We start from the raw sequence: 24,764 nt of genomic DNA on the forward strand, positions 1-24,764 counted from the left end.
GAGAGTACTTAGAGTTCCCTGACTGTCCCAAAGGCTCACATTCTTGCTAAAGTACTTGAGAAAAATAAATTAGTTAGGTTATAAACATAGAGTAGAAGAAGGTAGGAAAACAGTTCATAGGAAAATTAATTTTGAATACATTATACATTATATATTGTTCAAGGCGGAATACAAATTATAGGAGATTTGGACATTACCAAAAGAATTGCATAATAAAGATTATCTAGATAAATTACATAACAGTGATTCATGTACATTACATGGTGTGGTAGAGGATTCAATTATGAAAATTACATATCAGGGAATCAAGTGATAAGAGAATATAGTGGAGAATATCAGTATATACGGTTTACAGATTGGAAGTTGCCTAATAATGACATAAGAAGTTTATTGGATAGTGTGGAAAATGTTTATATAGGAATCAGAGTATGTATGATAGGAAAGGTTTTAAGAATTGATTAATGTGTTATTCTATAGAGGGAGAGCTTGTGCTCTTCGCTATGACCAGTCTGGTCTCTAGAATAAGCTCTGTTATTGTCTACTGCGGGGGTCGGCAACCCGCGGCTCCAGAGTCGCATGCGGCTCTTTTCCACCTTTGCTGCGGCTCCGGTAGTGGCAGGCATGCAGCTTACAAGTCCGGCGTCGCGGCGGGAAATAGCCATGCTGAGTGAGCTCAGCACGTACACAGATGAAAGCCTTGCTTGCTGATTGGTCCGGCGGCCGTGCCGCCGGACCAATCAGCAAGCAAGGCTTTCATCTGTGTAGTGCTGAGCTCACTGCTCAGCATGGCTATTTCCCGCCGCGACGCCTTGTAAGATGCACGCCTGAAAAAGAAATCATCCTGGCCGGGGTCGGTGTCATGCTCCGGAGATCTACAGCCTTCCTATCTCCCTCTCCCTTCTACCTGCTTCCGGCCACATCCCCTGCTCCGCGGCTCTCTTCGGCAACTCAGCAGCAGCCTACCCTCTGCGAGTCCCGCTTGTTTCAACTTCCTTTTTCCACAAAGGCGGGACTCGTAGAGGGAAGGCCTCGATGTCGGCAGCTTGTCTTGATCACCGCTGCTGACAAGTTGCTGAAGAGAGCCGCGGAGCAGGGGGGTGTTGCCAGGTGCAGGTAGAAGGGAGAGGGCCAGATGCAGGACTCGTGGGTGAGGGAGCAGAAGAGAGAGAGAAAGAGAGAGGGGAGGGAAACAAAAGGAAATATTTCATACTGGGCTGGGCCGAAGTGGAGGGAGGGTGGAAAGATTCTGGCTACAGGGTGCATTAACAAAGGAAAAGGGGGGAAAGCTGAAAATGGAGATAGTGACACAAAGAAGAGAAAGGGTAAGCAGGACCTACTGAATAAGGATAGAGATACAGAGGGGACATGAAGAGGAGGTGAAATAGAGACATAGAAGTAATGCTGAAAAAGTGTGTGGGGGGAGATAAAGACATTGAAAGGGCAAATGGTGAACATGGCGTAAAGATAAGGACAGAGACAAATGAAGATTCTGAAAAAGTGGTGAGATAGGGATATAGGTGAGATGGACACAAAGAAGGGTGATGCTGGAAAATAGGTGGAATGGTAATTCTGACAGACACAGAAGGGAAATGCTGGATCAAGGAGAGATGGGGCTCAGGCTGGATGGAATGAGGAGAAATGCCTTGTTGGCCCGGAACTTCCTCTCCTACGTCAGAATTGACGTCAGGGAGCGGAATGCTGGTCAGCGCAACACTTCTGCAGGGAAAGCTTGGGACGGCGGTGGCTTGGGGGCTGTTCCCCGATTGCGGTGGCAGCAAACCGAGTGGCTTGGGGGACGGCACGGAGACAGAAAGAAGGGGGAACAGGGAGACAGAAAGAAAAAGTTGGGGGAGAGAATGAGGTCTGGAGGAGAGGAAACATACAGGAGGCTGAAAGAAAGGAAGAAAGATTGGATGCACAGTCAGAAGAAGAAAGTGCAACCAGAGACTCATGAAATCACCAAATAGCAAAGGTAGGAAAAATGATTTTATTTTCAATTTAGTGATCCTGTATATAGCATTAAGATAAGAAACAATATATGCAGTGTTAGATTTGTTTTATAATGGTTTTGCGGCTCCAAGTTTTTTTTTCTTTTCGAAAACGGGTCCAAGTGGCTCTTTATGTCTTAAAGGTTGCAGACCCCTGGTCTACTGTAACCTATTTGTTGTCATGACTAGTCTGTTTTCAAACGATTGTGAATGTCTACTCGTAACCCGTTCTGAGGCTTCTGGGAGAATGGGACAGAAATAAATAAACAATACCGCACGCTTACATTAGTATTTTTCGTTTAGCGCGTGGTGAGCGTGCGCCAAAGACGCTAGCCAAAAACGCTCCTTAGTAAAAGGAGCCCTTAGTCTATGAAATTGCACAAACAATGCAGTAGCAGGGCTGCTTTCAATTGCTGAACTGTTCAGTCATCTGAGAGAAGAAATATGGATAGCTGCAGGCACTCTATTCTCATTTCTTTTGTCTTAGTTGAATGTACCATACATTATAATTTCTGCATTGCTCATAACTCTGTGAAGCACAGTACAACCACAACAACAGCTGCTTGCTTGCTTGCTACATTTCATCCCTTTCCATTGATAACCTAAGGGCATAGTTACCAACTTGGGCTACTGTTTAGATGTGTTATTTTACTGTTAACCTCAGCATAAAACGGGACCTATACTATAATAGCACAAGTTAGTGGTAAAATAAAATGTCTTTAACGGCAGCTCACAGTTATAACTATGTCCCTAACTCATGCAACATTTGGGAGCCTCGATAATGCAGAAGGTGAGCTTATTTCAGGGGGCAATTTTTTTCCAAATGGGTTTGTTTTGCACATACCACGACAGGAATGAACCTAAGGCTTACTTGAACTTATGGCTAAAGTACACGTTTAAATATCATATAGAGAACTGAACGATCTCAAGCGCTCACAGGCTAAAAGTCTGATGTATATTTCAAACTAATGACCCTATCGTGAGCTATCATTGATCTTATATGTTCTCTACTTTCCCCAAAATTTTTTGTTTTAAATAGTTTTTTTTATGTATATTATATTATTTTTTTATAAAGCAATTTAAATTATTTATATAAATAGGTCTTCAGATATATCCCATTTTAAGAATGAACTCTATGACGGATTTTAGCTTCAAGAATATAGGGTACTTAGCTTCCCAGCTTAGCTTCACGACGGAAGATCTCCGTTTCGCTCTTATATAGTTCTCTAAGAGCTTCGTCAGGAAACCACCAACATTCACACTAAAAGAAGACAAAAATACTCTTTAAGCATAAAATCTAATCAGTGGCGTACCTAGGGGGGAGCGGGGGGGGCGGGCCGCCCCGGGTACCAGCCCTGAGGGGGTGTTCCCGGCCTTGCCGCTCAGTCCCCCCCACGCCCGAAGGACCGCTCGCCCCACTGACCTTCCAGCACACCTATGAAGCAGCCCGCAGCAGGATCACGATGTCAGCAATCCCTCAGCTGCTCGGGCGCTGCTTCCTGCGCCGCAGTCCCGTCCCTCCTCTGACGTCAGAGGAGGGGGCGGGACCGCGGCGCAGGAAGCAGCGCCCAAGCAGCTGAGGGATTGCTGACGTCGCGATCCTGCTGCGGGCTGCTTCATAGGTGTGCTGGAAGGTCAGTGGGGCGAGCGGTCCTTCGGGCGTGGGGGGGGGCAGTAGCTTAAGGTAGCCCGGCGCAGGAAGCAGCTCCTAAGCAGCGCAAAGATAGCTGACGTCGCGATCCTGCTGCGGCTGCTTCATAGGTAGTGCGGGGAGGCCAGGGGGGCGAATGGTCCTTCGGGGTGGGTCGGGGCATCAGGCCTTCAGGGTGGGGCGGGCGGGCGGGCAGGCAGGCAGACTTTCAAGGGGGAGGGGGGTGACAGGCAGGCAGGCCTTCAAGGGGGGGTGCAGGTCTTCGGGGGGGGTGCAGACCTTCAAGGGGGTGCAGGCCTTCAAGGGGGGGACAGGCAGGCAGGCCTTCAAGGGGGGGACAGGCCTACAAGGGGGGGGGGACAGGCCTACAAGGGGGTGCAGGCCTACAAGGGGGGGGGACAGGCCTTCAAGGGGGGACAGGCCTTCAGGGGGGGTGCATGCCTTCAGGGGGGGGTGCCGACCTTCAAGGGGGTGCAGGCCTTCAAGGGGGGGACAGGCAGGCAGGCCTTCAAGTGGGGGGACAGGCCTTCGGGGGGGTGCAGGCCTTCGGGGGGGGGTGCAGACCTTCAAGGGGGTGCAGGCCTTCAAGGGGGGGACAGGCAGGCAGGCCTTCAAGGGGGGGACAGGCCTACAAGGGGGTGGGACAGGCCTTCAAGGGGGTGCAGGCCTTTGGGGGGGTGCCAACCTTCAAGGGGGGGTGCAGGCCTTCAAGGGGGGGGACAGGCCTTCAAGGGGGGACAAGCAGGCAGGCCTTCAAGGGGGGGACAGGCCTACAAGGGGGTGGGACAGGCCTTCAAGGGGGTGCAGGCCTTTGGGGGGGTGCCAACCTTCAAGGGGGGGTCAGGCCTTCAAGGGGGGGACAGGCCTACAAGGGGGTGGGACAGGCAGACCTTTAAGGGGGGACAGGCCTACAAGGGGGTGGGACAGGCAGACCTTTAAGGGGGGATAGGCCTTCAAGGGGGGACAAGCAGGCAGGCCTTCAAGGGGGGGTCAGGCCTTCAAGGGGGGGGGACAGGCCTTCGGGGGTGCAGGCCTTCGGGGTGGGTGCAGGCCTTCGGGGTGGGTGCAGGCCTTCGGGGTGGGTGCAGGCCTTCAGGGGGGGACAGACCTTCGGGTGGGGGGTACAGACCTTCGGGGAGGGTGCAGGCCTTCAGGGGTGGGGTTTAGGCGTTCAGAGGGGGACAGACCTTCGGGTGGGAGGTAAAGTCCTTCGGGGGGTGCAGGTCTTCAGGGGTGGGGTGTAGCCCTTCTGAGGGGGGACAGACCTTCGGGGGAGGGGGGGTCCTGGTGTAAAAGTACACAGAGGGAGAGAGGGAAGGGGGGGTTCAAAGATACGTGCATATGCCAGACTTTGGGGGTTAGAAATAATGGGTCTAAAAACAGAGGAGTGGGAGAGAGATGGTGCATAATGGGATTTAGGGAGGGAAGGAACAGAAAGGGAGAGAACTTGGAAACAGGGGATGGTGTGGAGGGGGGATAGAGATACTGGATAGGAGGATAGTTGGGAACAGAAAGGGAGAGATGGTGGATCCTGGGGTGGTGGGGAGTTGAGAAAAGGTGAATCTGTGGATGGAGACAAAAAAAAAGAAAGATGCCAGATCTCCGGGAGAGGGAAGGGAAACGGAAGGGGAGAACAGCGATGGCAGACGGATGGTTAGCACGGAGAAAGGAGACCCTGGCAAGCAAGACAACAAGAGCCTGGGACCAACAAGATTTGAATATTGATCAGAGAACAAAAGGTAGAAAAAATAATTTTATTTTCTGTTTTGTGATTACAATATGTTAGATTTGAAAAGTGTACATGAGACAGCTTGAAATGGGAACTTTTCTATTTTTGTGAATGGCAAGGCTGAGTTCAGTTAAAATATATGCTTTATAAGAAAATATAATAATGTGTTTTATAAAGTTTATAAGCATTGCTGGCATACTCGGTGAGGTGTTCCTAGTGTTGGTGGTGGTGGTAGCATGTCAGTGTGTTGAGAGGAAGAGGTAGTCTGGGAAATTCTGCTGAGCAAACTCTGGGCCCATTTCCACCCCCAGTTAGTCCACTCCACTCAACTGGTTCACACACTGAGTGGGTCTTTGGGTGTTATTTCTGGGTAGTTGTTTTAGAATCTCTTCCAGTGGTTTGTCAGTATCTCCTTCTGGTCCAAGGAAGGAAACTTTGTCAACCTTAGCATTGACCTTCAGAATATGTTTGTAACAGCGCTGCTTGTGTGGCATTAGGCTATGTAGTGATCGAAAGAAAAAAACAGACCTTTGCACATTTTTGCACTATATGGTGGGTGTATGAGGAGATTCATTTCCTGCACAGTTAAGTCCATGTGAAGTTACCTTGTGCTGTATTTGACATCTAGCAAGGTCTCTGTTTGGAAGGAAAGATCTAAGCTTAAAAATGAAGTGGCCAGAAGTTATGTTAAAAGTAGATAGCGTAGCTGGTTTTAAGAAAGGTTTGGACAAATTCCTGGAGGAAAAGTCCATTGTCTGTTATTAAGACATGGGGGAAGCGTCTGCTTGCCCTGGATTGGTGCACTCAGCAGCAACAAATACTAGTTTTGGCTGGCTCTTTCCCCGCATTTCTCCTCTCTTCCCCACGATTTAATATCCAGTTCAGGCAGTAAGTAAATGCATCGGCAGGGGGGGTCTGGTAAGTCTTGGGGGCTGGGGATGGAAGGTGAGAATCAGTTCTGTAGGCTATCAGAAATTTGCTTAATTATCTACTCACACAGAAAAGCAGTAAAGTCAATAGGTTCTCTGAGTGGGAACAACCTGTTTGATCTTGCACTCTTGTGATTGACCAATTGTTTATCACTGTTTAATTTATCACATTGATTAATTTGAGCACACCTGAGGTGTCCTATGATGGTGTGCACTGCAGGCAGAGGAGCCTTATTGTGTAAAGCACTGGAGAATTCTCTCCTCTCGCTTACCTCTCACGCTGAGGACACCCTGCTTCAGTATAATCATTTATATGATTTATCTTATAAACATTATTACGTGGTCTTTTCCTCAAGTGCTGAGACATCAGGTTGTTCCCACTTGGAGAACCTATTGACTTTTACTGCTTTTCTGTGTGGCTTTAACATTTTTGCTATTCAGTATACCTAAACTATTATTCAGTAGAAAAAATATGGTTTGTTCAATCAAATCCTGTGTGGACATTGGACTTCTATGAGTGAATGTTCTGCTTGATTGAACAAACTAAATTTTTTCTACTGAATAATAGTCTAGGTACAATGAAAGTAAATAGCAAAAATGTTTGAGTAGATAATTAAGGAAATCTTTTTCATACTGCTTGCTTATGGACTGGGAAAAAAGACTGTTCAAGCAAATGTCTCCAGAACTGCTTTAATGGAAAAATGTGATTTTTTTTTTTTAAGTACTTTGTGAAATTTATTGTTGTTGTGAAATTTATTGTTATACTTTGTTTAAACTTAAAAAGCGGTGTCATTAACAGTGAATCTAATCGAAAAATCGATTCAACAGGGTGAATCGAATCGAATGAAATATTTTTCTCTGAATCGGGCAGCACTATTGGCTACCATGAGAATGGGCTACTGGGCATGATGGACCATTGGTGTGACCCAGTTAGGCTATTCTTATGTTATGTTCTCATCTGTAGGGGCCTTTGTTTTCACTTCTTATTTTAATGTATTTTTTTCCTGGGAACTTATCAGTGTTTTTTTGTAATGGGAACAAAAATGGAAGAGAATTAATGTGTGTGGAATGGGGGGGTAACTAATTTCTTCAGCTAAATAATTCAATCCACTTCAAACAGACATAGGAGAACTCACGCACCATTCACACACCCTCCAACCAAAAACGTCAAAAGAAAAAAACTGTTCGACAACCTCCTAGCCATTCGAGCTGCAACACTTGACCCCCAACTCTACAACCTATTGACCTCGACCACAAACTACAAAAGCTTAAAAAAAGAAATAAAAACCCTTCTATTCAAAAAACACATAAAACCAAACTAACATAATCAGAACTGTCCCAAGCATCACCTGCAACTACTCCATATGTACTTCTGATGTCATGACAATTCCGACATAATTTATGTTATGTTATGTTTGGAATAATGGTTACATAAATGAGGTTCAATAAAAGAAAATTTTCACTTCCTGTTTCTATTCTGACCATTTATTCCATTTCATGGTTATTGCAAAAAAAAAAAAAAAATAATAATTTTTCCATGAGGGGGGGGGGGGGGGTGTCAAAAAATGATGGGCCCCGGGTGCCACATACCCTAGGTACGCCACTGAATCTAATAGCTAAAACTTTTTACTTTGCTTGCACTCAAAAAAGAACACACTATGGCGAAACTAAAGGCCCTATATTTTTAAAGACCAAATATTTTTAGGAAACAACCACACAGACACTACCATGAATCAGTACAGAATTGTAGTAATTCTCTAAGTGATATACTGCAAAGAACATATAAGACAGTGTCTAAACTAGAAATTGTAGCAATTCTCTAAGTACTATATTACAAGAAACATGTAACACAGTATCTAAAACTAGAAACCATTAAAGAAGCAAACCTGACGGGTGGCACTTTTAAAATACCTCTCAATGCTGATGGAATCATAGGGGCACGAAATCCAAGAACAGCCTGGACCTCAGAAAAGTGCAAAAAAGACCTCTGCCTCCCTGGATAATCGCCGATTTAAATACCCGCCTGAATTCAATTCAAGTCAAATGAGAGCGTCTGATGTCATATCCGGTATCGCCAGAGATCAAGCGGACCGATCATTCTATGAACAACGGAACCCTATCTAACAGAAATAGACCTAAAACTCATCTAGTACACTTATTACACTCATAGGAACCACAATCATGCAAGTTTTTCTCAATCAGCAAAACTATACAACAGACATACAAGAAATATAAGATGGAATAACAACTCCAATTCATCAGAAAAACGCTTGCCAGTTTATGGTAATATTCAGACCTTGCGGTTGTACACAGTTTGATCGCTTGCACTGTGTACAACCGCAGACAGGCCAATTCCCTGGAATCCTGTAGAGTTTGCCTGCCACTCACTTTTGAAAATATGACAGTGAAGCAGCACCCCCCACTAGCAGGACTTTAGGTGAAGGACTCCCGCTCAGTTTTGAGGGAACATTGGGCCCAAACCTCTTCGCAGGATGCTTTCATTACTGTGCACTCCCAACAAAGATGCTCCAAAGTGCCAAGCTTTCCACAATGGCACCAACATTCCCCCTTCTCTTATGATAATAAGTGTGCAGCTAAAAAGGGAGTTCAATATAATCTATGTATAAGTAAAAATTGTACTTTTTTGTAGTTAATCTCTCACATTTTCTGCTAATGCTCATTGTTGTGCTCAGTGGTGTAGAAATGGTGAGTGGCGCCCCTCCCCGCCCTCTTCTCCACCCCCGCTCCTTCCCACTCCACCCTGCTGGGCGTGTGCCCCCTTCCCTTCCCCCACACCTCTTTAATTTTTCCGGCGTGAGCAGCATCACAAACCTGCTGTGGGGGCATGTGCTCTGAGCAATGGTTTAGCCGCATCGTGTCTGCTCTCCCTCTGACATCACTTCCTAGGTGGGACCCAGAAGTGATGTCAGAGAGAGCCGACACCGATGAGGGCAGCAAGTTCATGATGCTGCTCATGCTAGGAAAATTAATTAGGTAGGAGGGAAAGGAAGGGGTGCACGTGCACGGCAGGGGGGATCAGAAAGGAATGAAGAGGACGGCGAGAAGGACAGGTGCTAGCGCCCCCATCAAGGCAGCGCCCAGGGTGGACCTCCCCCTCCCCCCTCTTACTATGCCGCTAGTTGTATAGTGATTCTTATATAGCAGCAAAGAAAGTGGTTCTTCTATAGTGCCAAAGAAAGCTTCCTACTAGTATTCATAGGGAACCTATCAAAATGTGCTTGAAAATTCCTTTTAAACAAGCCTGTAGCACTCAAAACAAAGGGAAACATTTCTGCCACATTTCCTTAGTCTCTGACTGCATTCCTTGGTACTTGAGGATCTTCTCTCTCTACATGGTTCACAGAGAGATCACTTGGCAATGAATAAGAATCATTCCACCTCAGCACTCACAACATCAAAGCCACTATGACAAAAACATACACAGCAAAACTGTAGCAAACTAGAAATGAGGGAACATGTAGAAAATACAGGCTGATATCACAGCCTATTCAAGTGGGTAACTTAAACAAATCTTGGTGCATAAAAGGACTTTTCTAAAATTAGACTGCAGGATTATGAATAAAGAATGCATGGTGCTTGGAAGAGTAAAAGCTTTTGACATATTGCCTTTCAAAGCACTTTACATTTTTTTTATGCCCCCTAGTGGACTCACAATTTAAGCTATTATTATTATTTAGTATCTTGGGTAATGGATGGTTAAGGGGCCTTTTTACTAAATGTTAGCGTGTTTCAAGTTTCAAGTTTCTTTATTTTTGATATACTGTCTATCAAAACAAATGTCTAAATGGTGTACAATATAAAAAGATTATAAAGAAAACAATTAAAATAAATAAAAGCAATATTTTATCAAATATTAAAAATCCCAGACAAATTTAGGTTAACATACATGAAACAGAAGGAAAGTAGGGGAGGGAAAGGTTGTTTAAAATACATCAAAGTAAAATTAATTTTAAAAAAAGGACAGTAAATGGGGAGTAGTAAAAACATTAGGATGGTAATCACTTCAAAAGAAGTATTAGATGTTTCAAAGCTTCACAAGATCAAGGGATTAGAAGGCGGAAGCTGATACTAAAGAGTAAAGGCATCTTTAAAGAGGAAAGTTTTAAGTTTGGCTTTAAATTTTTCAAGTGAGTTCTCTAATCGAACGTCTAATGGAAGGGCATTCCACAGAGAGGGGGCGGTGACTGAAAAGATAGATTTGCGAGTAGCATCGTAAAACAGTTCCCGTATTGATGGTATAGAGAGTAGATTTTGATTATTAGATCGGAGGGCCCTAGATGATGAATAAGGGATCAAAAGTTTATCTATGAACGCCGGTTGGTTAGAGTTTTTTATAGGAGAGGCGATGAGTGATAGGCAGCTAATGTGCTTTGCGGAGGAGAGGAGTGACATGGTCAAATTTTTTTTGCATGATAGATTAATTAACAGCAGTGTTTTGCAATAGTTGTAGACGGTGGATTTCCTTCTGGGTTATACCTTGATAAGGGCATTGCAGTAATCTATGGTTGAAATGACTAGGGAGTGAATCAGGATATTGATAGAGGGGGGATCGAGAAAAGAAGAAATAGAACGGATGAGCCTAAGCTTGTGAAAACATTTCTGCATAACTGCACTAACTTGTTGATGAAAAGTGAGGTCCCTGTCTAGAATGACTCCGAGAAGTTTAACTTTACTATCCGTTTGAATTGAGAAAGAGTTGATACAGATGGTAGACATAGATGTTCATCTGGAGAGGGCGAGAAAAGGACACTATTAGTTTTAAGAATGTTCAGTGAAAGTTTATTATGCCGAAGCCAGAGGCTGATTTTATTGAGTTTTTGATTATTTCTGTTATTTCATCAGGGGATGTAGGATTTAGGGGGTGGAGTAGTTGGATATCATCGGCATATGTAAATACGATGAAACCTAAAGATTGGGCCAGAGTGAGTAGTGGTGAAAGGAAAATATTAAAAAGAAGGGGAGAAAGAATTGAGCCTTGGGGGACTCTGTAGTTTTGGTAAATAGTGGAGGAGGTAGAGCCATTGAAACTAACTTTATTGTTTTGGTCCTGAAAGTAAGAAGAGAATCATTGCAAAACTATACCAGAGATACTGATAGATTCTAGTCGTGTGAGAAGTAGGGAATGATCAATTGTGTCAAAAGCAGATGTGAAGTCTAAGGAAATTAAAACAGAGGATTTACGGTGGTCCTTAAAGTAATGAATTGAGGTAGTTAATCTGATGAGCGTAAGTTCAGTGGAGTGATTATTTTGAAAACCTGTTTGGTAGGGATGCAGAGCATTAGTTTTTTCAGCAAAGTTGGACTGTTGATTGAAAACCAGTTTTTCAATTATTTTAGCTAATAAAGGTAAGTTAGCAGTAGGACGGTAGTTATTGATTTGTTTTTTGGATATGTTTATTTGTTTAAGCTTTGGGAATACAAGAGCAGATTTCCAGAAAGGTGGTATGTAGCCGGTGGTGAGGCTTTTATTGATCATATCAAGTAGGAATGGACTGAAGATGCTAAAATTATTTTTAAGAATGGTAGGGGGCAGATTTTCTAAAGAGTTATTCCTTGGATTTAGGCCCTGAGTTATGGCCTGCAACTCATCAAGTATAGGTAGACAAAAGACAGAAAGTGAACTGAAAGGAAGTGAATATTTGGGTAGAGGAGAAATAGGTGTGTTAGATATTGAACTGCTAACAAGAATTAGCATTTGCGATAGGCACCTGTCTTTTATAAAATGGATAGGCTCCTATCACCCAATTAAAAATGTTTAAACCAATTATTGAGGCTATTTTGCCAATTAAGTTAGGCGCCCTTTATAGAATCAGCCCCTTAATGCACTCTAATGTCTGTTAGTGCATGCTAAGTTTTAGTAAGAGAGCTAATGGGGGGGGGGGGGGATTCTATAAATGTACTATAAAAAAAAAAAAAAAAAAGACCTGGAAAAGATTGGCACTTAGTGCTGACTGTCTAGATGCCAGACTTATGCCTCCTGAAACCTGATGTAAATCCTGGTGTCCATTTTTGGCGTGCTGACCCATTATTCTATAACAATGCATGCAAGTTTTTGGAATGCCCCTGAACTACCCTGCCCCCTTTTGGGTTGAACGCTATGTGATTTAGTCATCCATCATTATAGAATTGCAACAACCAGATGCATGTACAAATCCTAATTGGTACTAATTAATGTATTTACTCAATTCTTTAGCTCATCCTCCCAAAGGAGCTCAGAACAGGTAACCTAGCAGGTACACAAGCATTCTCTCTATCTGTCCCGCCGGCTCACAATCTCTGTAATGTACCTGCAGCAGTGGAGGATTAGATAGTGTGAGCCTGCCAGGACAGATTGGGAAAAATAATTGAATACATGAATGTACACCACTTAGGTTATAAGTGGTATGTAAAAACTAAAAATAAATAAGTGACTTACCCAGGGTCACAAGGAGCAGGTGGGATTTGAACCCACATCCCCAGGGCGCTGAGACTGTAGCTCTAACCACTACACTGCACTCTCTAATTATTTTTTGTCTAATCATCAATAGTTAATAGATCATTACACAACTCAGAAGTGGGTCTAAATGTGGACTCTGTACAAAGAATCCAGGGATATGTGACTTGTCCACGGTGACAAGGAGCCATTGTGGGAAGTGAACCCACTCCCTCAAATTCTCAGCCCACTGTGCTGACCATTAGACTACTTCTCCTATCTAAGAGCAGGTATTCTTTTAAGTCACCCACCACGTAGGTGTGATCTGAGACAAAGTTTGTGTGGAACACCAGCAGAGTTGTGATTTATGTGTGTATTTTGTAAAATACACATGTACTTTACATGTGAGCATTTGCCCTTACCTGTTATCAGGCAAAAATGGTCATGTCTTCGATTTAGCTACCATTTCCACTGGTTTGCCTCTAGTATTTTTATGAAGGCAGGTAGAGATACCTATGGGGCTCATTTTCAAAACACTTAGGGGGTCTTTTACTAAGGCCCGCTAGCCGATTTAGCACGCGCTACATATTAACCCGCGCTAAATGCTAATGCATCCATTATATTCTATGGACACTTTGGCATTTAGCACGTGCTAAATCGGCTAGCATGCCTTAGTAAAAGACCCCCTTAGACTTACAAAGTTCTCTAGGTTATTATGGAACTTTGTAAATCTAAGTGCTTTGAAAATACGCCTCTATGGGCTCCTTTTACAAAGGTGCGCTAGCATTTTTAAAGCACGCACCAGATTAGCGTGCCTTAGCCGAAAATCTACCGCCTGCTCTAAAGGAGGCGGTAGCGGCTAGCGCGCGCTATTCCGTGCATTAAGGCCCCAGCGCGGCTTTGTTAAAGGAGCCCTATGTGTCTTTATAAAATAGCAAAAGAAAAACCAAAAAAGGGACTAAACCCCCTCACTCTCAGTAGACCAGAAAACTACAACAGTGGAGGATACAAAATTATCGACTTTTCAAAATATCAGACATGAGTCATCCAAATGCTCACTGTGTAACTAACCCAAGGAGGAAAAAAGACCTCAGGTTCCCTTAATAGGCAATTAAATCAATGTATGCCTGATATACAGGGTAAAATCAATCATTGGTCAAAGAAAAAACAAAACACTCCATTATCAAAAAATGAAGAATAGCAGAACTTCACTGAAGGGCCCTTTTCCCAACGGGACCCGTTTCGCATAATACTTCCTCAGAGGATCAGACATTAACGATGCTGTTCACAGAGAGATGCGTTGCTCCTGATGCTCATAGGATTATCGAATTTCGGCAGAGCTTGTGCTCTGAGCAGTCAGGTGTTGATGCTTCCTACTCGTGCAGCGACCTTGTCCCGGGGGGATCAGGACCCTTCAGTTGAGTTGTGCTATTCTTCATTTTTTTGATAATTAATGATATTTACAAGGAGGTGGGTTTTTTTTGTTTTTTTTTACCAATGATTAAGTTTACCCTGTATATCAGGCATACACTGATTTAATTACCTATTAAGGGACTCTGAGGTCTTTTTTCCTCCTTGGGTTAGTTTCACAGTGAGCATTTGGATGACTCGTGTCTGATATTTTGAAAAACAGATAATTTTGTAACCTCTTCTTTTGTAGTTTTGTGGTCTTTACAAAATAGGCCAAAACGTTTTCATTTCTGGGTGCACTTTCAAGTTTGCTTAATCCTTGGGGCACAGCGAGCCTTGAAAAAGCAGTTCAGATCAGCTACTGTGTTGGTATATCAGGGGGATAGGGGTGGGAGAAAGCAGAAAGACAAGCTAATCTTTGGCAGGTGCAATGGAGACTCCTCTGACAAAGCTTCATCTTGCCTTTGGGAGGCAGTTGAGTCAGCAACATTGGCAGGTGTGGGAAAGGCTTCTCCTGCAAAATGTCTTTTCTCTGTTGGCCAGGCAGCTGCAGCACTAGGCAATTCTACAAATAAGACTCTGGGAGGTTCTTCTGGAGAAGCTGCTTTATGGCACAGAGAAAGCTCTAGAATGATGCCTGATAAAGACCTGGACTTCAGTGTCTCTTTCTTATATTTTTAAGTTTTTAGTTCTATTTTGTTGGCTTCTACTTTATTTTGTTCCTTTTATTCATAGTTTTACAGGGTTATAGAATCACAGCATAACTGTCTATTAACCTAAAGGCCTGGAACGGTTCATTTTCAGCAGAGGCCCTTCCTACTTGCGTGTGGTGACTGGAGATCGCTGCGGGGAGATCGTTGCTGGAGGTGGAACCAGTGGAGGCATGGTGGATCGCTGCTGGTGGTTGCCTAGGATAGGGCGGTGTCTGCTCTCTCATTGGGGAGGAGCTGGTGGTGTCTCTGGATCCGTGGAGTGGGACTGTGCCGTGGACTCCTCCTCCCAGTTGTCCAATGGAGGCAGAGTGCTGTATTCTTTGGGAGCTGCCATAAGCATCCACCGCCCACCGAGAGCAGTGCGGCCCGGCGTGGATTGTTCTATCTCTGTGCATTTTCTGCCTGGAAGCGATGAGTCAGGGCTGCCGCAGCTGGAAAGCCCAAGCCTATATCTTTCCCATCTGGACTTTTGCCATTGGGATTATTTAAAATATGCTACTTCAGGAAATTGGACTTCTGCCAGACTTATTTGTTTTTTGTTTTCAATTTTTTCTTCTAGTTTATGAATTATTTTAAATTTTATTCCATTGTTTTTACCCCTATTCTTATTTTATTAACTGAATTCTATTGTTTAACGGTTCCTCCCTTCTATTCCTTTTTACATATTCCTTTAATTCATTTAGATATCATTTACATAGATGGTGCTCCTATTTGTAAAGTTAGGAATTTCTATGAAATATTCTACATGCTTCTCTCCTCTCCACTCCTTCCTGCCCTCCATAATCCTCCCTACCCTCTTCTAACCCCTTCTCCTGTAATGTCGCCTATTGCTTGTTTAGGTATGTGCGACCCACAAATGGAATAAATAAATAAAGTTGACTTATTTATTCAGGCACTAGCTGATGCCCCGGCGTTGCACGGGTATTTAATTATAGCAATAACACTGTAAATGGATTCAAATAAAGATACTTTATAGTGGTGAATGAAATTATTTTTTTACAGCTTAATAAAAAGTACAATATTCAAATTATAATGTGAAATATTTGACAAAATGAATACAATACAACTAACGAAAAATGTGATTATAAACAACAATTTTAGTTTCACCTCCTGGAGCAAGAACATATAAGTTCTTGGGTGAACCCACCCTTGAGCAAGCAACATAGAGTTGTCCATGGGAAAAACAGGGGGATCTTAAATCCACTCCACAGTATGTAATAGTCTGTCCCTGTGATTTGTTGATTGTGATAGAGAAGGCAAGTCTCACTGGAATTTGCAATCTCTTAAACTGAAAAGGAAGATCTGTTGGAATAAGTGGTATCCGCGGGATAAATATGGTTTCACCTTGTCCCTTTCCGGTTAAGATAGTTGCTTCAATTAAAGAAACTCCATGCAGTTTTTTCCCGGTTCAGAATGGAAGCTGTGTTCCTAGTTCAGCATATGTGAGTACTAATGTAATGTAATAACATTATGAACTGGGGTGCATGAAGGAAACAGTCACAAACACAGTTAGAACATACAAACTCTATATGTATGGTGTCGGTGGTAGAATAGAAACGATGTCCCTAGTGGTTATAGTGTCATAGAAAGTGTTTTATAGTTGGAATTCCTGTGAGAATGGGAGCTTTTTACATTTTTCCATTGACAGGAATGGGTGAAATATGATTTTCTGTTTGTAGCTCCGCCCACATGTGCAGGTGGGCCATGAGACCCCCAAAACATATCACCCCAGGTAGTGAGGGATCTGCATACCAAGTTTTGTTCAAATCGGTGATGCCGTTTTTGAATTACTGTGAGAATGGCAGGTTTTGACATTTTTTCCATTGACATGAATGGGTGAAATCTTATATTCTGTTTGTAGGTCCGCCCACGTGTGCAGGTGGGTCTCGATACCCCCAGAACATATCACCCCAGGTAGTGAGGGATCTGCATACCAAGTAACGTTCAAATCGGTCAAGTCGTTTTTGAATTACTGTGAGAATGGCAGTTTTTTACATTTTTTCCATTGACATGAATGGGTGAAATCAGATTTTATGTTTGTAGCACCGCCCACATGTGCAGGTGGGCCGTGAGACCCCTAGAACAAATCACCCCAGGTAGTGAGGGATCTGCATACCAAGTTTCGTACAAATCGGTATAGCCGGTTTTGAATTACTGTGAGAATGGCAGCGTTTTACATTTTTTCCATTGACATGAATGGGTGAAATATGATTTTCTGTTTGTAGCTCCGCCCACGTGTGCAGGTGGGCCACGAGACCCCCAGAACATATCATCCCAGGTAGTGAGGGATCTGCATAGCAAGTTTCGTTCAAATCGGTCAAGCCAGTTTTGAATTACTGTGAGAATGGCAGCTTTTTACATTTTTTCCATTGATATGAATGGGTGAAATATGATTTTCTGTTTGTAGCTCCGCCCACGTGTGCAGGTGGGCCACGAGACCCCTAGAACATATCACCCCAGGTAGTGAGGGATCTGCATACAAAGTTTCGTTCAAATCGGTCAAGCCGTTTTTGAATTACAGTGAGAATGGCAGCTTTTTACATTTTTTCCATTGATATGAATGGGTGAAATATGATTTTCTGTTTGTAGCTCCGCCCACGTGTGCAGGTGGGCCGCGAGAACCCCAGAACATATCATCCCAGGTAGTGAGGGATCTGCATAGCAAGTTTCGTTCAAATCGGTCAAGCCGTTTTTGCGTGATCGCGGCACATACACACACACATACCTCCGATTTTATATATATAGATTAGGTAGTCTGTGGTACAGTTGGTTGTTTGGTAAGTAGGCTTTTCTCCCTTTCTCTCTGCTATTAATTTCCTCTCTCTACATACTTCTTTACTTGATTATCGATAATGTTGTAATTCTTTTCTGTTTCTCTTTTTGATATTTTTGTAAACTACTACCACTTTGACTTCTTTGTCATAAAGATGGTATATCAAACTTAGACACAAAGCTCCATTGGACTCTGGCTCACTGGTTGAGCTGCTGCCTCTGCACCTAGAGGTTGTGAGATCAAATCCTGGTGCTGCTCCTTGTGATCCTGTGCAAGCCACTTACCCCTCCCCCCCTTTTTACGAAGGCATAGCGCAGGTTTTAGCGTCAGCAGCAGCGGTAGCTGCTCCGACGCTCATAGGAATTCTATGAGCGACAGAGCAGTTACCACCACTGCCGGCGCTAAAACCCGCTCTATGCCTTCGTGAAAGAGGGGGGTTAATCCTCCAGGGCCCGCTGCTTTGAAATGCCAAAGCAACACAAAGGCAGTATATAAGTCCCCATTCTCTTTCCCTCGCAATAGCAGTGTCTAGTTCTAGACAAGCTGTGCCCATGTGTAACTGTGGAGGGACAGCTGCACCTCTATTGGGGAGAGGAATATGAAGGTGGGGACAACAGCTCTTGTGCCATCAGTCGAGAAACATTGAAATAGGCTAGAGTTACAGTAGGCCCTTTCTTCCCCTCTCAGACTAGATGATCTGTTGTAAATTTACCCTTTCATAACGTGGTACAATTAATACTATCTTGAGGTGTTGCTAATTACATTACATTATCACCATTCAATTAATAGACAATAAGAAACATTTCTGTGCATTAATCGAATGGCAAAATATTGGAAGAGCTTTAAACCAGGGGTGTCCAACCTGCGGCCCCGTGAAGTATTTTGTGCGGCCCCGGTCGAGGGCGATGCAGCGTTTTCCTATGCTGCCCCCGGGTGTTTATCATCTTGCCGGCTCCCTCCACTGTCTTGCTGCAGCATTTGCGCGGCCCCAGAAACATTTTTTTTGGCCAATGTGGCCCAGCGAAGCCAAAAGGTCGGATACCCCTGCTTTAAACAGTTAATGCGAAAGCTTTACAGGTTAGCAGGCATTAATTTTGGCTGTTAATGCACAATAACCGTAAAACCTTACTGCACTTTAGTACATGTGACCCAAAGCAGAAGTTATGCAATGAACATCACTTTGTGTATCAAACTGGCACCAATCCTGCTCCTTCCCAAAATAAGAAGAAATGGATGAAGACTGAGCAACATCCACTCAATGATCTTTCAAAAATATTTAGAACAAACACTAGTTTGTTCTAAACCCTCATCTTATCCATGGATATTTAATAATGCTTTTCAGGGGAAATGTCAAAATTTCTTCATAGAACAACCTGCGGCCACAAAACCAGAACATCCTGATCTTTTGATTATAAAATATGTTTCTCTTTATTAGGAGAATTTCCTTTAATATGCAGTCTCCATAGAACTTTAGGATAAATATAACCAGGACTGTAGCTCTTGTTAATTTTCCCTCTTAAGGGCATTTTCACTTTGTTTCTCTTTTTTCTTCAGAGCATCAAACAGTATGCCCTTGAAGTAGGTGTCACTGAGAAGTTTCTGTAAAATATTTTTTCAAGCATCTTTCTTGTTTAAATCTTTCAAACTTTGATAGTGCTTTTGATAGTGCTTTTGATAGTGATTTTCAAACTTTGATAGTGCAACACAATTGGTAAATCATAAAATACTGCATAGAACGCACTAACAACTATACAATTATTACATTAAATAGCCATTTACTCCCATCCTTATCTTAATTATTAATACAATAAAACATATGATGCGATTTCAATATTATAATTAAATAATTTACCTCCTCAAAGTACACTTTCCTCCCTCCACCCACCCACCCTCCCTGGATGTGTAAAGCATCTTTCAAGAAACAATAATCAAATGTCTATGAAAGTTCAAAAAAGCTTACATTATATTTGCTGCCCTCATTTTCAAGGCACAGAACTTTATTTCTTACCAATAAGAAGCTCTTAAGACATTTCAGTTGCTCTACAGAAGAAATTTCATCCTCTCACAATCATATGGTCAAGCTTAATAATTAACAAATATGAGGATTCTTCAAAAGGTTTGCACACTTTCATATTTTTGCGCTCAACCAAAAAAACATTCTTTTTCTGATAGCATTAAGGAGTTAGTAGGACGCTAAGAAAAATGTATCGTAAAATAGGATGATGATGAGTAAAAGTGATGTCATTTGCTTTTGAGATATTTAATAAATAGTGTTTGACTTTATTAGAATTTGATATTATTGTTATATTATCAATCCCCCCCCCCTTTTTATTAAACTGCGATAGTGGCTTTTAGCACAGGGAGCCGCGCTGAATGCTACGTACTGCTCCCGACACATAGGAACTCTATGGGGGTCTTTTACTAAGGCGCGCTAGTCGATTTAGTGTGCGATACGTCCATAGAATATAATGGACGTGCTAACATTTAGCACACACTAAATCGGCTAGCGTGCCTTAATAAAAGACCCCCTATGAGTGCCAGGAGCAGTGCAGGGCATTCAGCGCAGCTCCCTGCGCTAAAAAACGCTATTGATGTTTAATAAAAGGGGGGTATATGTTTTGAATTATTTGATCATTATTATTTTTTAAATTGTGTAATTGTGTATTTTAGGGAAGTTTAAGAATTGTATGTTAGTATTTTAATATCTGAGCATGTTTGTTCACCTATGTTTATGCATTTTCTTTTGTAACCTGCATAGATTTTTGGTTCTGTGGGATATGAATGTTTTAAATAAATAAGTAATTAATAACCCTGCTACTTTTGATAGATTGTGAGCCCACTGGGACAGATAAGGGTAATGCTTGAGTACCTAACTGTAAACCGCTTAGATAATTTTGATAGGCGATATATAAATACCTAAAATAAATTAAAATAAAAGTGCAGAAACATTTTTGAAGATCCCTCATATATTAACCTGGGTTTCAAATTTAGGTGGTGTCCTTAGAATAGGTACATAATTGTTTAACATACACAATTAGGGATGGTTTGATCTGAGACACAACAGTTTAGGTTTCATTCAGAGATAACTTAAGAACATAAGAATCGCCACTGCTGGGTCAGACCAGTGGTCCATTTGCCCAGCAGTCCGCTCACGCGGCAGCCCTCTAGTCAAACTGAGACTAGCCCTACCTGCTTACATTCCGGTTCAGCAGGAACTTGTCTAACTTTGTCTTGAATCCCTGGAGGGTGTTTTCCCCTATGACAGACTCCGGAAGAGCGTTCCAGTTTTCTACCACTCTCTGGGTGAAGAAAAAACTTCCTTATGTTCATACGGAATCTATCCCCTTTCAATTTTAGAGAGTGCCCTCTCGTTCTCCCTGCCTTGGAGAGGGTGAACAACCTGTCCTTATCTACTAAGTCTATTCCCTTCAGTACTTGAATGTTTCGATCATGTCCCCTCTCAATCTCCTCTGTACCTTAGGTGCACTGTGATTGATGGCAACATAAATGTAACCAAGGAAGGCCTCAGTACCATCTAAAAAGTATCCAGAGCTGTGACCAGGTTTATCTGCACCCAGAGCAGATATTCAGAATGATATCCTCTCCCATAAGCATACATACACACTTTTAAAATATTTGTGTTATCTTATACAAGGGGGTGCTGAAATGTTCTCAGCCCAACCAATCAACTTCCTAAATTCTGAGTGTTATTTTGCTGAAAATAGTGTTATTGTTTCAAGTTTCAAATGTATTTAAAATTTCTTATACCGCCTAATCAGACTTCTAAGCAGTGTACAAAATCATAAAAACATATGTTGGCTAAAATACAAACAAAAAATTACAAGGTATCTCTAGGGATGACTACTACATTCAAAGACATTAAAACCGTGACAAACAGGAACAGACGGTAAGAAGGCAAGAACTACAATATTCAATGAATAGGGGAAAAACAGTAGGAGGGGTTGCTGAAGGTAAAATCATTTTAGGTCGCCCTTACTAGGGCAGTTAGGTCTGAAAGGCATCAAGAAATAAAAATGTTTTCAGCTTTGTCTTGAATTGACTAAGGGCTCCTTTTACGAAGGTGTGCTAGGGTTTTTAGCGCATGCATGAAAGTCTACTGCCCCCTAAAAAGGAGGCGGTAGTGGCTAGCGCGCTCAGGAATTTAACACGCGCTATAGCGTGCATTAAGGCCCTAGCGCACCTTTGTATAAAGGAGCCCTAAGAATTGATTCATCTCGTAAATAAGCCAGGATAAAATTCCATAGAGAGGGAGCAGTCGCTGTAAAAATGGTTGACCTCATTGTGTTTATGTACTTTAATGACGGGATAGAAAGAAGATTCTGAGCCGAAGATTGAAGAGTCTTAGAGAGGTTATATGGAATAAGAAGTCTATCAATGAATTCTGACTAGTTATTTTGTTGGGTTTGGAATGTTAGCAAAAGGATTTTATGGGTGATTCTATGTTACATAGAAACATAGAAAATGACGGCAGAAAAGGGCCATAGCCCATCAAGTCTGCCCACTTTAATGACCCACCCCCTCGACTTTACCCCCCTAGAGATCCCACATGCTTATCCCATTTACTTTTAAAATCTTGCACGCTGCTGGCCACAATCAATCACCTGCAGTGGAAGTTCGTTCCAATGATCAACCACCCTTTCGGAGAAGAAATACTTCCTGGTGTCGCCATGAAATTTCCCTCCTCTGATTTTTAGCGGATGCCCTCTTGTGGCCGTGGGACCTTTAAGAAAGAAGATATCATCTTCCACCTCGAAACGGCCTGTGATATATTTAAATGTCTCAGTCATGTCTCCTCTCTCTCTCTACGTTCATCGAGCCTTTCCTCATATGGGAGATCCCTAAGCCCTGAGACCATCCGGTAACCATTGTGCTTTATGTAAGAGGGGAGTAACATGATCGTATTTTTTTGCCAATATGCAGAAACAAAATTCCATGAGTGAACCATATTCACGCCATTCTCTTCTTGGTTGAACTGAGAACTTTTCAGCCACCCCCCTCATATTGTGAAAGTGGGTGATTGGATGGAACAATAGGGGTGGTTCTTCTCAGGATGATCTAAAAGTGGGGTCCGATCGCATGTGTTCATGGTTCTGCTATTGAAAATTTTTGGATCTCACTGATTACATGTGTTCAAGATTCTGCTATACGAGAGGGTGCTGAAAAGTTCTCAGCCCAACCAAAAAGAGAATGACTTGGATGTCAAAACATAGAATTTTGTTTCTGCAAATCGGCACTTAACGAAATAAGATAACACTCTTTTCAGCTACAGTGGCAAAATAACGCTCAGAATTTAGGAAATTGGTTGGTTGGGCTGGGAACATTTTGGATCTCACCATTTAGTCCTGTGTGGAAGTCCATTTTCCATCCCTACTTCCCATTGGCTGATAAAGAGACAGCAGAAGGATAAGAACATAAGAATAGCCTTACTGGGTTAGACCAATGGTCCATCAAGCCCAGTAGCCCATTCTCATGGTGGCCAATCCAGGTCACTAGTACCTGACCAAAACCCAAGGAGTAGCAATATTCCATGCTAACAATACAGGGCAAGCAGTGGTTTCCCCCATGTCTTTCTCAATAACAGACTATGGACTTTTCCTCCAGGAACTTGGACAAACTTTTCTTAAAACCAGCTACGCTATCCGCTCTTACTACATCTTCTGGCAACGCGTTCCAGAGCTTAACTACTCTTTCAATGAAAAAAAAAATTTCCTCCTATTGGTTTTAAAAGTATTACCCTGTAACTTCATCGAGTGACTCCTATTCTTTTGTAATGTGTGACTGAGTGAAAAAAAAATCGATCCATTTGTACCTGTTCTACTCCACTCAGGATTTTGTAGACTTCAATCATATCTCCCCCTCAGACATCTCTTTTCCAAGCTGAAGAGCCCTAACCATTTTAGTCTTGTGTGAGCTGATAGAAACATGCAGGAAAATAGCCGGTTGTTTCAATAGCAGCGTGAAAGGAAGGCAGCAGTCGAGGGAATTGTAGGCATGAATTGATGCACCTCTGAATAAATTGGCTCGAGATGTGAGCAATGGGTAAAAGGGAATATTGCTTTCCAGTTGAAGAGTCTTTGTTTCTGGAAGCAGAAGCTATATAGCTTGGGTCACAGGAAAATGGGAAAAGCTCCCCTTGCAGCCCCGTCAGTATCAGCTGGATCTCAACAATGTCTTTATCTTTCTTCAGCCAACACCTTCATATTTTCACTGCAGGACAGACTACATTATATTACATTCTGAAATTTACATTCCATTATAGTACATTTATAGACCGCAAAACCTTCCAGATCGATGCGGTTTACATAAGCAAGAGAATGTAAAAATCAGAGCATTGCAAAATTTGTAACTTAATCATTAATTTCCACAAAATCTTACAAACAAATATGTTTTCAATAGTTTTCGGAAGTGCAGATAGGAGCCTGAGGTAGCCTGCGGTATCCCACACTTGCCTCTTAAGTGCAGTGTGACTAATAGGATTAGGAACTGGGCATTTCCAGGATCATTACAAATTTAACTATAAAATCCAAATAACATTATTGAGTAACCACATACTTCCTTAATAAATATGTCAACAATTTCCCAAATTTGCTGTAGTTTGTATGATAGCTTATTAGACGGAATAATTACTCCATTCACTTGGAGCCTGATTTTCATATGTTGCCAAAAATATCTTCATTTAAACAATTTGCCTAGGGTATGGATAATGTAAAGCTACAACTCTCCTAGATTCTGGACTTGAGTTTCTATCTAGTAAATCAATAAGTGAAAGCATATAATTAGATGCAAGAGCATAGTTGAACGATGATATGTGGTTCTACCAGTAATCAGTAATTCCAGACTTCGTTTCTTTCACCTAGCTACCCCTATGCTTAGAATAAATTACTCAAGTTTGTCCACCAAGGCTCTTCCCTTACCTTGTTTAAAAGCAGACTGAAAACCCACCTTTTTGATATAGCCTTCAATCCATAACCCTACTCCCCACTGTCCACCAACCCAGCCAGCAGATCAACCGTTCCCCTTAACTGTATCCATGACAACCTGCTTGTCTGTTTAGATTGTAACCTCTTTCGAACAGGGTCTGTCTTCTTTGTGACTGTGCAGCGCTGCGTACATCTGG

The 24,764-nt window shown here is 42.5% G+C and overlaps 1 long non-coding RNA gene across 1 annotated transcript in view; it reads right to left on the reverse strand.

The window, feature by feature from the left end:
- Nucleotides 1-24,764, reverse strand: part of LOC117359002 — a 70,078-nt gene that overhangs the window by 21,433 nt on the left and 23,881 nt on the right. The window lies entirely within an intron of this gene.

This window comes from Geotrypetes seraphini, chromosome 4 (assembly GCF_902459505.1).
Source record: "Geotrypetes seraphini chromosome 4, aGeoSer1.1, whole genome shotgun sequence".
Lineage (NCBI taxonomy): Eukaryota > Metazoa > Chordata > Amphibia > Gymnophiona > Dermophiidae > Geotrypetes > Geotrypetes seraphini.